The following is a 14041-nucleotide window of genomic DNA, read 5'->3' as shown; positions in this document are numbered from 1 at the left end:
AAAAAACCCACCAACAAATGGAGAAACAAGATGACTTAAATGCATGTGATATGATAGCTTTATTGATTAGCCTAAAGGCCATATCAAAGCACAAGGTTCAAACACATATTGCCAATAAAATCTTGTTAGATACTAGCTTCAGTTATAGTGGTTTCCACCAAGGTCCTCTGTTCCGGCGGGAACAGAGGTTTAATCTCATTGGTCGAAGGGTCTGACAGCTCCCTATAAAAGGGCTGCTGTCAGACTCAACCTTCGCTGGATTGTACATACTTGTTCTGTTACAATAAAGAGCTGTTGTTACCGTTAACCTGTGTGTGCCTTTCCATTACCCGATCTAACAAATCTGATACAAGCAATTTAAAATAAGAGTAAGATAAAATGCGATAGTTATAGGAGAAGATACAATATAATTTAATACATAAATATATAAAATAGAATAAAATGACATGAAATTATATTTGGGTGTCACCCTTACAATCTACCCCAATCCGTCCCATGGGTGCAGATCTCAAGCGAACCGTTTTGCTCAAGTACTGTGCTGTGTTAAATGTTATTTTCAGGTTCTGGCCACACATAAAGTAAGATGTTTTGATATGAGGATCTCAATAAGTCATTTGTTTGGTCTCTCACCTCCTTATAAAAGCAACAACCAAATAGGATGTGAGCCAGGTCTTCTACCTCTGCCTCTCCGGAACTTCAACGCATGTGAAATTGGAATTGGTCAGAAATGGAATGATTTATCTAGGAAACTTGGGGTGTCTGAGGTGTATGACCATATCCTAAAATGGCTGTCACAATCAGGTTCAGTCACCTCTTGAAACTCAGCTGCAGAGGTGATTTATTTGAATTTACTTCAAATCAAATTACAAGTAGTTCTCGCCTTACAACTGTAATTGAGCACTGGATCAGGGTCACAAGTCACAACAGTTGTTAACAACTGTGTCTGATTTTACAACTCTTTTTAACTGTGGTTGTTAAGGGAATGCTGTTATATGAACCAGTTTTCTTCAACTGGTATTTCTTTCCAGAAGAAATTTCTGGAAGTTTCTTTCTGGATTAGGGGACTGGAGACTAAAACATACGAAGAGCGGTTGCAGGAACTGGGTCTGTCTACTTTAATAGAAAGAAGGACTAGGGGAGACATGATAGCAGTGTTCCAATATCTCAGAGGCTGCCACAAAGAAGAGGGAGTCAAGCTATTCTCCAAGGCACCTGAGGGTAGAACAAGAAGCAATGGGTGGAAACTAATCGCCCCGAGTCCCTCCGGGGAGAGGGGGCGGTCTAGAAATTTAATAAATTATTATTATTAAATTATTAATCAAGGAGAGAAGCAACTTAGAACTGAGGAGAAATTTCCTGACAGTTAGAACAATTAATCAGTGGAACAGCTTGCCTCCAGAGGTTGTGAATGCCCAACACTGGAAGTCTTTAAGAAGATGTTGGACAATCATTTGTCTGAAACAGTATAGGGTTTCCTGCCTAGGCAGGAACTGGGTATGTCTACTTTAATAGAAAGAAGGACTAGGGAAGACATGATAGCATTGTTCCAATATCTCAGGGGTTGCCACAAAGAAGAGGGAGTCAAACTATTCTCCAAGGCACCTGAGGGTAGAACAAGAAGCAATGGGTGGAAACTAATCAAGGAGAGAAGCAACTTAGAACTGAGGAGAAATTTCCTGACAGTTAGAACAATTAATCAGTGGAACAGAAATTGCCTCCAGAGGTTGTGAATGCCCCAACACTGGAAGTCTTTAAGAAGATGTTGGACAATCATTTGTCTGAAACAGTATAGGGTTCCCTGCCTAGGCAGGGGGTTGGACTAGAAGACCTCCAAGGTCCCTTCAAACTCTGCTATTGTATTGTATTGTATTATATTGGAAGAAAATGCCAGAAACCAGCAAAAATATGGGCAAAACTTGTGTTTCTATGAGTCCGTTGCTGAATTCAAAAAATGTGATCATGGTGTGTGTGTGTTTGTGTGCAATTGTCAGAAGTCCAGAACTGAGTTATAAGTAGCTCTGGGAGATCTGTTGTGATTTTAAAAAATCACTTAAGTGACAGGTTTTTAATTACTTGTATCCATTCAAAACGTCATGCAGTTCTACTGGTCCTTTTCTGTCTTTTGTTGATGAAAATAATAATACTAACAAGATTAACCACAGGATAATGTTAAGAAGTATACAACTTTCAATAAAAAAACCTACCAGTATTAATCAGAGAAAGCTACTCAGACTTGGTTAAGAAGGCTGCTTGATGAACTTTGACCAATTTTCTCTCATTTAACCGTTCTTGGTTTAACATAAATCATAGGTTTGTTTTGACTCTAACACAAGCATGAGGAAATTTAATGCTTTGGAAAATGACTGATTTATAAAAGCACTAAAAACAAAAAATGTTGGGATTTTTCTTTATTTTCATTTCCCCCCCCAAAGTGGGTGGCAAGTATATGTTAATAAAATAATTAATCTTCCTATAATCTAGGCAGAATAATGACTCCTGCACTTTTCTGTCATTGTGTAAGATGATAGCCTGGGAAAATATTCTCCATGTTTAAAGAAGAAAGAAAAAAAAAACCACAAGAAGACAAAGCAACCTAAAATAGCTGCATTTCTTCCTTCTTTGCATATTGGAACATAATAACACTCAGCTTGCTTAATTAGATGACATTTTACAGAGTGTTCTAAATGGGAACAAATTACTGTACTTTTGGCACCTTTGTAGTGCTATATTTTACAGCATATATTAGTTTAATATGCAGGGTATTTGCACAATAAGGTTGTTAAGTCTGTTTGCTTTGCTCCAGTTGATAGCTCCGTAAATGCCAAAATAAAATAAATCTTGGGAGCTTTGTTTTGTTTTGTTAAAAAACAACAACAACCACTCAGCAGCTCATTCCCAGTTTACCACACACGAACCTTTTACTGGCTTTCCCTCTAACACAGTGAAGGAGAAAAGTAAATATTTCTTCAAAATGAGGAAGACACACCACTGATCATGTTGAATTCTCCTTTTCTGCTTGGAAGGATAGGACACCTGATGTGATTTTCTCTTTCATAGTCTCATGCAGCCCTAGGTCCTTTCCTAATTCTACAGCTAAATCTGCCTTACAGTTAAGGGGCAAAAGTAAGTGGTTGATTTTGGAGATAATCTTTGCAAAGGTTCAGCTTTTGCTGGCCAGGGGAGAAAACTGAGCCCATATAATGGTTTATAGGAGTGACACTGAGAGACAAGCAGAAGAACCACAAAATAGACAACAGGCAGATAAGTAGCAGTTGAATCCAGAGAAGGAATAGGGATGTGACAAGCATCTCCTTAACTTCTTGAATTGTAAAGAAGAAGGGGCAGAAATGTACTTTCAGATTTGCAATGTTGTGTTAATGTAACCTTACAATAAAGATACAGTTGGTACTTCATAGAGTCAGAGAATCATACAGCTGGAAAGAACCTTGGAGGTCTTCTAGCCCAACCCCTTCCCTAAGGCAAGAGTCTTTATATCATCCCAGACAAATGTCTATGGAGATTCTCAGTCATCCAGGTGATAGTTGTCCCAAAGGTGCTTTTTCAAGAGGCAACTGGACTTCCTTGTTTTTCTTTGAAGACTTTTTGCTTCTCATCCAAGAAGCTTCTTTAGCTCTGAGCTGAAAAGGGTTCTTGGATGAGAAGTGAAACATCTTCAAAGAAGAAGAAAGCCTCTTGAAAAAGCATCTTTGGATCCCAGGCAAATGGTTGCCTCCATCAGCAATGGAGCACCAACAACTCCAGGAGGCAAGCTGTTCTATTGATGAATTGTCCCAGTGGTGAAATTCTTTTTTTTTTTTTTTTACTGCTGATAGTGTGGGCGTGGCTTGGTGGGCATGGCAGGGGAAGGATACTGCAAAATCTCCATTCTCACCTCACTTTGGGGCCAGCCAGAAGTGGTATTTGCCGGTTCTCCGAACTACTCAAAGTTTCCGCTACTGGTTTTCCAGAAACTGATCAGAACCTGTTGAATTTCAGCCCTGAATTGTCCTCACTGTCAGGAAATTCCTTCTGATTTCCAGGTTGAATCTTCCTCTAATTAACATTCATTTTCTACTTCTAGGCGTGTTTCTTGTCTGGACTAACCTCGCAAGGCTGACAGCCACATGCATCCTAACTTCTGTTCTACTTTCTTCTTGGAATCATGCAGAAAAAACAGAGGCAGTGACTGGCCCAAAAGTGCTGCAAAAAAAGCTGATATGGTTATTGCAACATTCTTCCTTTGCTTGTTAAAAACATTTTGTTTTTCCTTCTGGGACACTTGCAAATGGTCATTTGTTATGTTGACTGTGCAAGTAAAATTGGCCATGTGCAATTTTAAGTACACTATCTGAAGCATACTCAAATATTATTCCTCTAATTGAGGTACAGGTGAGAACTGAAAAACAAACAAATTCCGAATCAAACTCAAATCGTGGTGGTTTTGTAAACTACACAAAACCTGTAGTTTCCTTGTCAACAGACAGAAGTAGTTTTCCTTTGTCTGCTTTTAAAATGTTATTCCTCTTTCTCAATCGAGTGTTAAGTGGTGGGATTTCTCGGTAATCTCCTGTCCAATTAATTAAGATAGCCAAAGTCAGAAAATTGTCCAAGCTTAAACTGTAGAGCTTGCATGTGCTCAAGGATATCCCTTTCTTTCTTATCACAGCCAACAAACTTGATGTGTTGTTTAATTTCACACATGGAGGTAGACGTTGTTGTAAAGCATGACAGTGGAGGGAGAATGTAAGTGGTGTAATTAGTATAATGAGATGCAGAGTCATTTAGAGCTTTGCTCCACCTTCAATTCAGGCAGAAACACAAATGATCTAGCTATTTCAGGTCTACATCTGTGGCTAGGAATTGATATTCTATATCTTAACTTCTTATTATAGTTGTTTCTTAACCTATTTCCATTTCGGCTTCCTAATCACTGCTTCTTAGAACCGCCTATATAGGATCAATGAAGGTTCACTGCTTCTAGGAAGCCTTTATTGATCCTGTACAGGCAGTCCTCGCCTACAACCACAATTGAGTCCAATATTTCTGTTGCTAAGTGAGACAATTAAGTGAATGTTGACCTTCCCTGCCACAGTTGTTAAATGAATCACTGTCAGAAGGTCACAAAAGCTGTCCACATGATCCTGGGACACTGCAACCATCATAAATTTGAATCAGTTGCCAAGCATCTGAATTTTGATCTCATGACCAACCGGAATGCTGCAATGGGCATAAATGTAAAAAAAAAAAAAAAAAACCAGCCATAAGTCACTTTTTCCAGGGCTGCTGTAATTTCAAATGGTTACTAAATGAACTTTTGTAAGTCAAGGATTACCTATACTAACTGAATTATTTTTATTGTAGCTTCTTAGTAGTTTTAGTGACTGTCTCCAAAACTGTAATTCATATCTTCATTCTCAGTATCTTAACATATTCCCTTATGTAAATCAATCTGCTCATTCTCCTCTTCCTCCTCTCGCTCCCTGTCCTTATCCTTACAATACAATACAATAGCAGAGTTGGAAGGGACCTTGGAGGTCTTCTAGTCTAACCCCCTGCCTAGGCAGGAAACCCTATACCGTTTCAGACAAATAGCTATCCAACATCTTCTTAAAGACTTCCAGTGTTGGGGCATTCACAACTTCTGGAGGCAAACTGTTCCACTGATTAATTGTTCTAACTGTCAGGAAGTTTCTCCTCAGTTCTAAGTTGCTTCTCTCCTTGATTAGTTTCCACCCATTGCTTCTTGTTCTACCCTCAGGTGCCTTGGAGAATAGTTTGACTCCCTCTTTTTTGTGGCAACCCCTGAGATATTGGAACAATGCTATCATGTCTCCCCTAGTCCTTCTTTCTATTAAACTAAACATACCCAGTTCCTGCAACCGTTCTTCATATGTTTTAGTCTCCAGTCCCCTAATCATTTACCCTTTATCCTTATCCTCCCCCTCCCCATCCTTATACTTTATCCTCCTCTTCCCCTCCATCCTTAACTTTATCATTTATCCTTTATCCTTCTCCTCCTCCCCATCCTTATTCTTATCTTTTATCCTCCCCTCCCCCTAATTATCCTCCTCCCCATCCTTATTCTCACCCTCACCCTCCTCTCATGTTTTTGTCCCCTGTCACTTTAAGTGTCTGGGAAAGCAGGGGATCACCCAAATGTATAACCGTTAATATTGATAATTGATATCATATTATTAGCAATAATACACTAACCACAATGATGATAATGTTAAAATTAGTAATATGATTTCAGTAAATGTTTAGAAAAAAATTGCAAAAGTGGGCATTCTCCTACCTCCCCCAATGTGTCTGAGAAAAAGGAATACCCACAGAACTGTTCTCAGGGAGAAAAGGTATTTCTGGGGAATAAAAAGGTTGGCATGTGTAGGTTGATTGGGAACATGAATCTTCAAATAGTTTTTTTTTAATCTAGCCTATTATATTCCCCCTCTCTTTATAGAAATATATCCATGGGCTTCTTCTGATGAGTCCAAATTTATTCTGTTTTCTTATAGAAAACCCTAGGTTTCAGCATAGTAACTCAGAAAAGGCCCTGACAAATAATAGACTTTGGACAGGCAGCTTTCTCTCTCTCTCTAAAAAAAAAAAAAGACCAGGGCAGATTAAAAATGAGAGGTGAGAGGGAGGGGGATGGAGGAAGGGAGAGGAGAGAGGGACTAGGTTGGATAGGTTGAGTCCAAAGTCAGTCGTCTGGTTATTGTGTCCGAAGAACATGTAAATTCAACTGGAGAGATCAAAAGAGGTGATGTCACTTTATAGCAAAACAGGTCAGGCAAGCCCAGGTAACAGAGGAAGGCAAGCTGCTAATTATTCCTAGGGGGAAAAAAAAAAGGTGTACGGTTACATGCAGCCGTAGGAAACCAGGAGGTCAAACTTTCTTCGTCACCCATTCTACTACCTGGATCCTTCTTTCCGCAAACCCAACACGTACACACGATCGCACACTCCATTATGCCTAGAACCTGGCAGAGAAGGATATAGGCTTCCCCCATTCTCCCTTGCCAGGTGAGTGCGTTTCTGTGCGTACGTCTCTATGTGTGTAACAGATGAGATCATGTTTGTAATCTGCCCTGAGCAGGATTAAATTTCAAGGCAGTTAATGGGCCGTTTTCTGCATGGACAAGTATATCTGGTGTGGCTTTGCTGATACATGTGAAAGTTCTTGGGAAACGAGGGGAAAAACCCTCACCCTTGCTGTTTTTTGTGGGTTTTGGGGTGGGTGGAGTGGGGTGGAAATGCTGCTTCGGTTCATAAGAGTAGATGGTTGGATTTTCCTGAAATGTTAACAGAATGAAAAGGTGCCACGAATGGATAGAAATCAGTGTGACATTCCAGGGACTTGGTAATCTTGCAGTTTTATTTCACGGAGAAGGTTTGTTGGAAGAGGAAGAGGAAGAAGAAGAAGAAGAGAAAGGAAAGGAAAGCAAGAGTATGTTTCTCAGTGAGGAATCAAGTAAGTGAGAAGATAGTATGTTATAACCAACAAAACACAGTAATTTGCTAGTTAACCGGCACTTTTTATCAGAAGAGGAGATAAATTGGCCTGCAAAATTCCAACCCTTATTTAGAACAAGCCACTTAGCTTCTTTTGTAGCAACTGCCATAAAGTTTGATAATGGCTAATTCTGTGCAAAGGCACCAAGGCCGGGGGATGGACAAGCAAAAACGAGCTGCTCTAAACCGCAATTGGTGGATGGTTGATTCTTCGACCTGAACTTGGTTGCTATAGAAAATTATTTGGGCTGCTGCTGTATAGTCCAGATTAAGAATCCTGAGGGCAGCCTACCAAACATTTTGTTTTCTTGGTGGTAAATGTTTTGATGTCATTCCTTTGCTAAACCTTTTGAATGCATTTTGCTACTTAGCAATCACGGAATGTTTACACCATTGTTGTACTTCCATCTACACCATGAGTTCTTAAGACAGAAATTACCATCATTATGCAATCCTTCTGAACCGATAGCGAAAATACATTCTGATGGTGTTGTTGCAACATGGTATGATGGCATATGGCACTTGAAAGGACCCCAGTGTGTGTGTGTCAACATTTTCTGTGAGGAACCCCTCCGTTGGGACAGCTAACTCCATTATATTTGGATTGCCCAATCTTGGTGAAGTTTTTGAAGACTCAAGATGGTTTTTCTGGAAGGTGGTGCAGGATGAAATGAAGGATTCTGTTACGCCAAAAGTGTAGGCACATTGGTCTGGATATTATCAGAGGTCATTTGTTTATGTGCATGTCCTTTCATTCTTTCTGATACTGCTTTTTGTGTGTGGCTATTATAACGTGCTCAGAGTTTCTGGAATGTAATGGTCTATAAACTACAGTAAATATCTTATCAAATAAATATCTGTATCTGTATGTATAGGCTTGTGGACTTAACAAGACTTTTAATTCTTGATTGGTTCCTCAATCTGGATTATGCAGTGCCATTGCCTCATAATTTCTGAGTTGAAGTGAATCTAGGAATTTCTTCTTGAATAAGAAGATGGTTCAGAAAGAGAATCTATTTGACTGACAATCTGATGACATTTGTAGGCATGCCAAGTAGGTTCATACTATCTATTAAAAGTAAAGGTTCCCTTCGTGCATATGTGCTAGTCGTTCCCGACTCAGGGGGCGGTGCTCATCTCCGTTTCAAAGCTGAAGAGCCAACACTGTCCAAAGATATCTCCGTGGTCATGTGGCTGGCATGACTAAATGCTGAAGGTGCACGGAATGCTGTTACCTTCCCATCAAAGGTGGCTCCTATTTTTCTACTTGTATTTTTACATGCTTTCAAACTGCTAGGTTGGCAGAAGCTGAGACAAGTAACAGGAACTCACTCCATTATGTGGTGCTAGGGATTCGAACTGCCGAACGTCCAACTTTTCTGATTGACAAGCTCAGCGTCTTAGCCGCTGAGCCACTGCATCTCCTCGCAATTTATTACGTTCATGCAGTTTTGAAGAAGGCTTGTATCCTGTTGCATGTCATCTTTCTCTCTTCTCTCTCTCTCTCTCTCTCTCTCTCTCTCTCTCTCTCTCTCTCTCTCTCTCTCTCTCTCTCTCTCTCCCTCCCTCTCTCTCCCTCTCTCTCCCTCTCTCTCCCCCTCTCTCTCTCTCTCTCTCTCTCTGTGTGTGTATGTGTCTCCTCCAGAATTTATGAAACAATGTAGTAATATAACTTTCTGGATTAAAAAAAAATATTTTATAGATTTGGATATTGTTATTTATAGAGTGGCCTGGTTTAGCCTGAAGCCAGCAGGGTGTAATTTGGGGCAAGGAGAAAGTGTGTAGATATTTTATTGGCTACTTGATTCAGTTCAAAGAGAGCCTGATTTCCCTTTACTGATTGCTAGTAATCAGGATCTGGGCTGCAAAGATCTAAAGGACTATGAGATGGCAGCAAAGATTTACTCCTATCAAGTGACCATCTGAATTTTTGTAATTTAGATTTATTACTTATTAGCCATTAGGTTGTGTCCAATCTCTAGCTTTGGCCTATTTGAAATGAAGGATCTGACAGGTGCAGCCATGATGGAAAAACAGATGGGATTCTACTAAGCACTTTCATTCCCATTGATAGCATGTGAGAACTGACAATTGATGCAGCTGTAGGACATATAATGCAAAATAGATGGGGTCATATTAAGTATACATGGATCGGATCAGATTCTTTTTTGTATTTTGGGACTGGGAGCAGGGTTAGTTGACTTTTTGTTGTGGTTGATTCGATATTAGATCTATAGTGATATTTCCACTACAGTTGTAATATTTTCCAAGGTGGGAAGTATTATGATTTTTTTAGGGGTATTTAGAAATTGGGGGGTGGGGGAGGAAAAGATGAGGTCTGCATGTAGCTCAAGAACTGGCTATGAAGCTGCCTGATGAACAAATTCGTGGCTCATCCCATATTTCTATGCATCCGCCAATAAGTCTATTCTATTTCATTCCCCCAATTCCTTTTTGAAAATGGTCGTGTAAAAGTTGCATTAAATTGCATTTTGAATCAAAATCCTCCAGAAAATATTTCCTTTCCAAGGATCCTGACATTCTTTTTCACTGTAGTAGTCTTGGGAAATATGGAGAGTGTGACTTAATTAATGGTTGAATGCCACATTAATTTAGAAATTCCTGTCATTTTGTATCAGAATTTGCAAAGGCCTTTTAACACCAAGCATTCTTCCACTTACTGTGCCCATACAACGCATCTAATCAAGGCTGTTAAACACTGAAGGACTCCATGTGCAGAGTGTGCAAAGCTTGGTTCCTTTTAATTTTTATTTGTGTGTGTGTGTTGTTTATTTGTTTTTGGGTGGCTTAGTGTGCGGCCAACCCAGCCAATTTACATCGTTGATGGCTTAATGTCTTGTGCAAATCAGAAAGTGGGTTATTTTACTACCCAGAGGAAACGTGATGTATTACAGCAGCTGCTGTGCATGCACCAATGCAACAGAACATGAATTTCAAGATGTGTGCTGTGAGAGAATCTCATGTGGGCCGTGACAAGGAGCTGAATTAACTAGTTGGAAATGGCAGGCACATAGTCTTGGAATCAATGACTACATGGTTTTCAACCACTAGTAACAGAATTCAGGGATTCTCTCCTGGTGTGATCCACATTCTAATGTTCACATGTGAAATGTTGGCAAGTTGTACACTTGTTCGGAGCTACTGTTACAATCATCTTTGAATAAAAATAGATGAATTCCTTATTGAACTCTAGGGCTTTTTTGGACTTTCTAACAATTTCATAGAGAAATAAGGTCTTTGGTTCAATGGTGTAGGACAAGAGTCGGCAACCTTAAAGATGCAAAGAGCCACAAAGGTCCTAAACAGAAGCCCCTCGTTCAATTCTGGAACCAACCAGAAGTCCAGTTCCCCCATCATAGTCTCCTCCTTACAGCGGCATCCTTTTTCCTTCTACCTGTCCTAATCAAAAGCCCTATCAATTGTGGAGCTGACCAGCAACAGGGAGCCGCAGCAGAGGGATGAAAGAGCCACATGTGGCTCCAGCAGGGGTTGCTGACCCCTGCTGTAGGACCAGCCCATTTTTAGGAAAAGAAAAGTATAAAGTGACTATTTCTCTTCATCATCAATTATGCTTTCCACTAAGTAGTGCAATACAGAAAGACATTGATGGTTAAGCATATAGTCCATGTCCTGGTACCTCTAATTAAATCTAGGGTGAATTACTGGGGTTCCATGAACACCCCCCTCTCCATCTATCTATCTATCTATCTATCTATCTATCTATCTATCTATCTATCTATCTATCTATCTATCTATCTATCTATCTACCTACCTACCTACCTACCTACCTACCTACCTACCTATCTATCTATCTATCTATCTATCTATCATCTACCTACCTACACACACACACACACACACACACACACACACACACACACACACACACACACACACATATATATATATATATATATATATATATATATATATATATATATCAGAACACCACAAAATCTTCCTTAAAGACAGCCCAATCCAAAATATTATGCCAAATTGTCATTGCTGAAAGGTTTATGTATTCATTAAATTTAAGGAGATTTAAATTTAACCTCTTTGTTTATTCTACAAGGAGATTATGTTGTAGAATAGAACTTCCAAGCATGTTAAACATACTTCTAAATCTTAATACTGAACACCACAATGCTCTGTGGCTCTTTTTAAGCTAATAACTATCTCACCATAGATTATTATGTGCATTGGGAGAAGTATATAAATTGGGACCTCTCATGCATAATCAATAAAGGTGCATCAAACTGTTAGCAAATCATTTTCAGCTCTACTCACCTTCTTTCTTTCTCTTTCCTTCTGTCTCTCTGTCTCCCTTCCTCTCTTCCTTTCCCTTTCCCTCACATCCTCCTTTTCCTTCTCTTTTCCTTCCTCCTTTTCCTTCTCCTTTTTCTCCTTCTTAGAGACACTGTGTTACTAACATGGGGAAAAAATCAAGAAGAAGCACTACAATAAAATACCACTCTGGTTATCAACTATGGAAGCACTAATACACACAAATGTGTTGGACTTAGACAAAATAGCAAGATATAAAGATATATTAGATGACCAAGGGAAATTAAAAACAAAACAAGAATTAAAAAAAACCAGGGAATTGACATAGATTGGTGGCCCTACATGCAAATTCAGTCGAGATACAAAACAAATATGCAGAAAACTATGGTTTCAGTAGGGAACAACAAGAACTGGGTAAAATATTACTAGGGACGGAGGAAAAAATGATAATAAAATCATACAACTATTTATTGAGATTCAAAATTGAGGAAGAAACGGTAAAAGAAACCATGATAACCTGGGCAAAAAAAAAAAAAGGCTATAGCATAGAATTAGAGAATTGCAAAAAAATTGTGTGTGTGGGGGGGATTATAAAATGACAATGTCAGCAGCATACAAAGAAAATGGAGGGAAGTATGCAGTGGAGAACCCCAAGGCTCTGTTTTAAGCCCAGTACTCTTCAACATCTTCATCAATGATTTGGATGAGGGGATAAATGAGGAACTCATCAAATTTGCAGATGACACCAAGCTGGCGGGAATAGCCAACACTCCAAAAGATAGGCTTAAGATACAGAAGGATCTTGACAAACTTGAACATTGGGCACTATCTAATAAAATGAAATTCAAGGGAGAAAAGAGTAAGGTTCTACATTTAGGCAAGAAAAATAAAAAGCACAGGTATAGTATAAGTGGTACCTCGCTCAATAGTAGCAATTGTGAGAGGGACCTTGGAATCCTAGTGGACAACCATTTAAATATGAGCCAGCAGCAGCTCATATTAATCAATGCAACAGCTTTCCTCTAGAAGTTGTGAATGCTCCAACAATGGAAGTTTTTAAGAAGATGTTGGATAACAATTTGTCTGAAATGTATAGGGTTTCCTGTCTAGGCAGAGGGTTGGAGTAGAAGACCTCCAAGGTCCCTTCCAACTCTGTTATTCTATTCTATTCTATTCTATTCTATTCTATTCTATTCTATTCTATTCTATTCTATTCTATTCTATTCTATTCTATTCTAAAATTTGTAAAAAATGTTTTTCTCCCTCTTTATTTCTCTTTGGACAATTTCAACATTGGGTCTACTTGCCAGTATTGAATCCACAAAGAGGAATTAGAAGCTTGTTCTAGCAGATCCTAGCAACAACATTACCCATGCTTTATGCATCAACTTGTCATTGTTTGCACATCAACTGAAAATGAAACTAAACCAAGGGCCTGGCACAAAGTCTTAATTAATTGCTTTTTCCTATTTCAATGGATTTTTCTTTATCCAAACACAACAAGGCAGAAATGGCCTACCTTCTTCCTGAACCAGTTAATTGATAGAAACAGTATGGAAAAGCATAAGGCTGACAAATCACAGCCAGAAGATCTTCTATTACCACCTGTATTAAAGGAGGTGAGATAGAATCAGACATGGTCACCCTGTCCATGTACAGTGGGATTCAGTGATGGGCAAGGAAAGAACACAATCACAAAACAGCACAGCACAATATTTTCACAGCAATGACTCTTACTTAGGTGTATAATCTTCTGCCAAAAAAAAAAAAAAATCCTTCCCAATGAAAGAAGCTTTTGTTTTATTCTTAACCCATTCTCAGAATATTTCAAGGCTTCTTTTACAGTAGATATTGGTTTCCTTTTCTTGTTGTACAATAAGGCTATTTTTTCCCCCTGCAAGGATGGGATTTATTCTATTCTCTAAACTAATCGCTAGTATTGACTGGACGTATGATTAATGATTATTTTCTGCAATTTGGGGGCACCGTGCTCACTTAATTCAGTAGTGTTTGGGTTGCTCTGCATTGATTTTCATTGTTCATTCCCAAAATTATAAACAAGTCCTTTAAATGAACAAAGAAAAGATATTTTTGAAAATAGCAGGAAGGTCTTTCCTCCTTTGAGTAAGCTTCACATTGCCTAAGAAGCCAAGCCATGTTTATTCTTTGCAAAAGCTTGCAAAGAAAACTTTAACATATGGTTTCCAACAAGCGGTTTCCA

At 39.0% G+C, this 14041-nt stretch overlaps 1 protein-coding gene across 4 annotated transcripts in view; it reads left to right on the top strand.

Moving 5' to 3' along the window:
- Positions 1-6815: 6815 nt before the first annotated feature.
- Positions 6816-14041, top strand: part of NAALADL2 (N-acetylated alpha-linked acidic dipeptidase like 2) — a 706416-nt gene continuing 699190 nt past the window's right edge. For 3 of the 4 annotated variants that reach the window (XM_081953457.1, XM_081953461.1, XM_081953462.1), the window contains exon 1: positions 6816-7026. The gene's annotated coding sequence lies outside the window, so the exon portion shown is untranslated. Of the gene's footprint in view, positions 7027-7281; positions 7475-14041 lie in introns of those variants that run through there. The other variant, XM_081953458.1, reaches the window with a different exon arrangement.

The sequence above is a fragment of the Natrix helvetica genome (genome assembly GCF_964273705.1).
Source record: "Natrix helvetica genome assembly, chromosome: 5".
Lineage (NCBI taxonomy): Eukaryota > Metazoa > Chordata > Lepidosauria > Squamata > Natricidae > Natrix > Natrix helvetica.
Note: the sequence above shows the minus strand (reverse complement) of the source record. Positions and strands in the feature narration are given on the sequence as shown.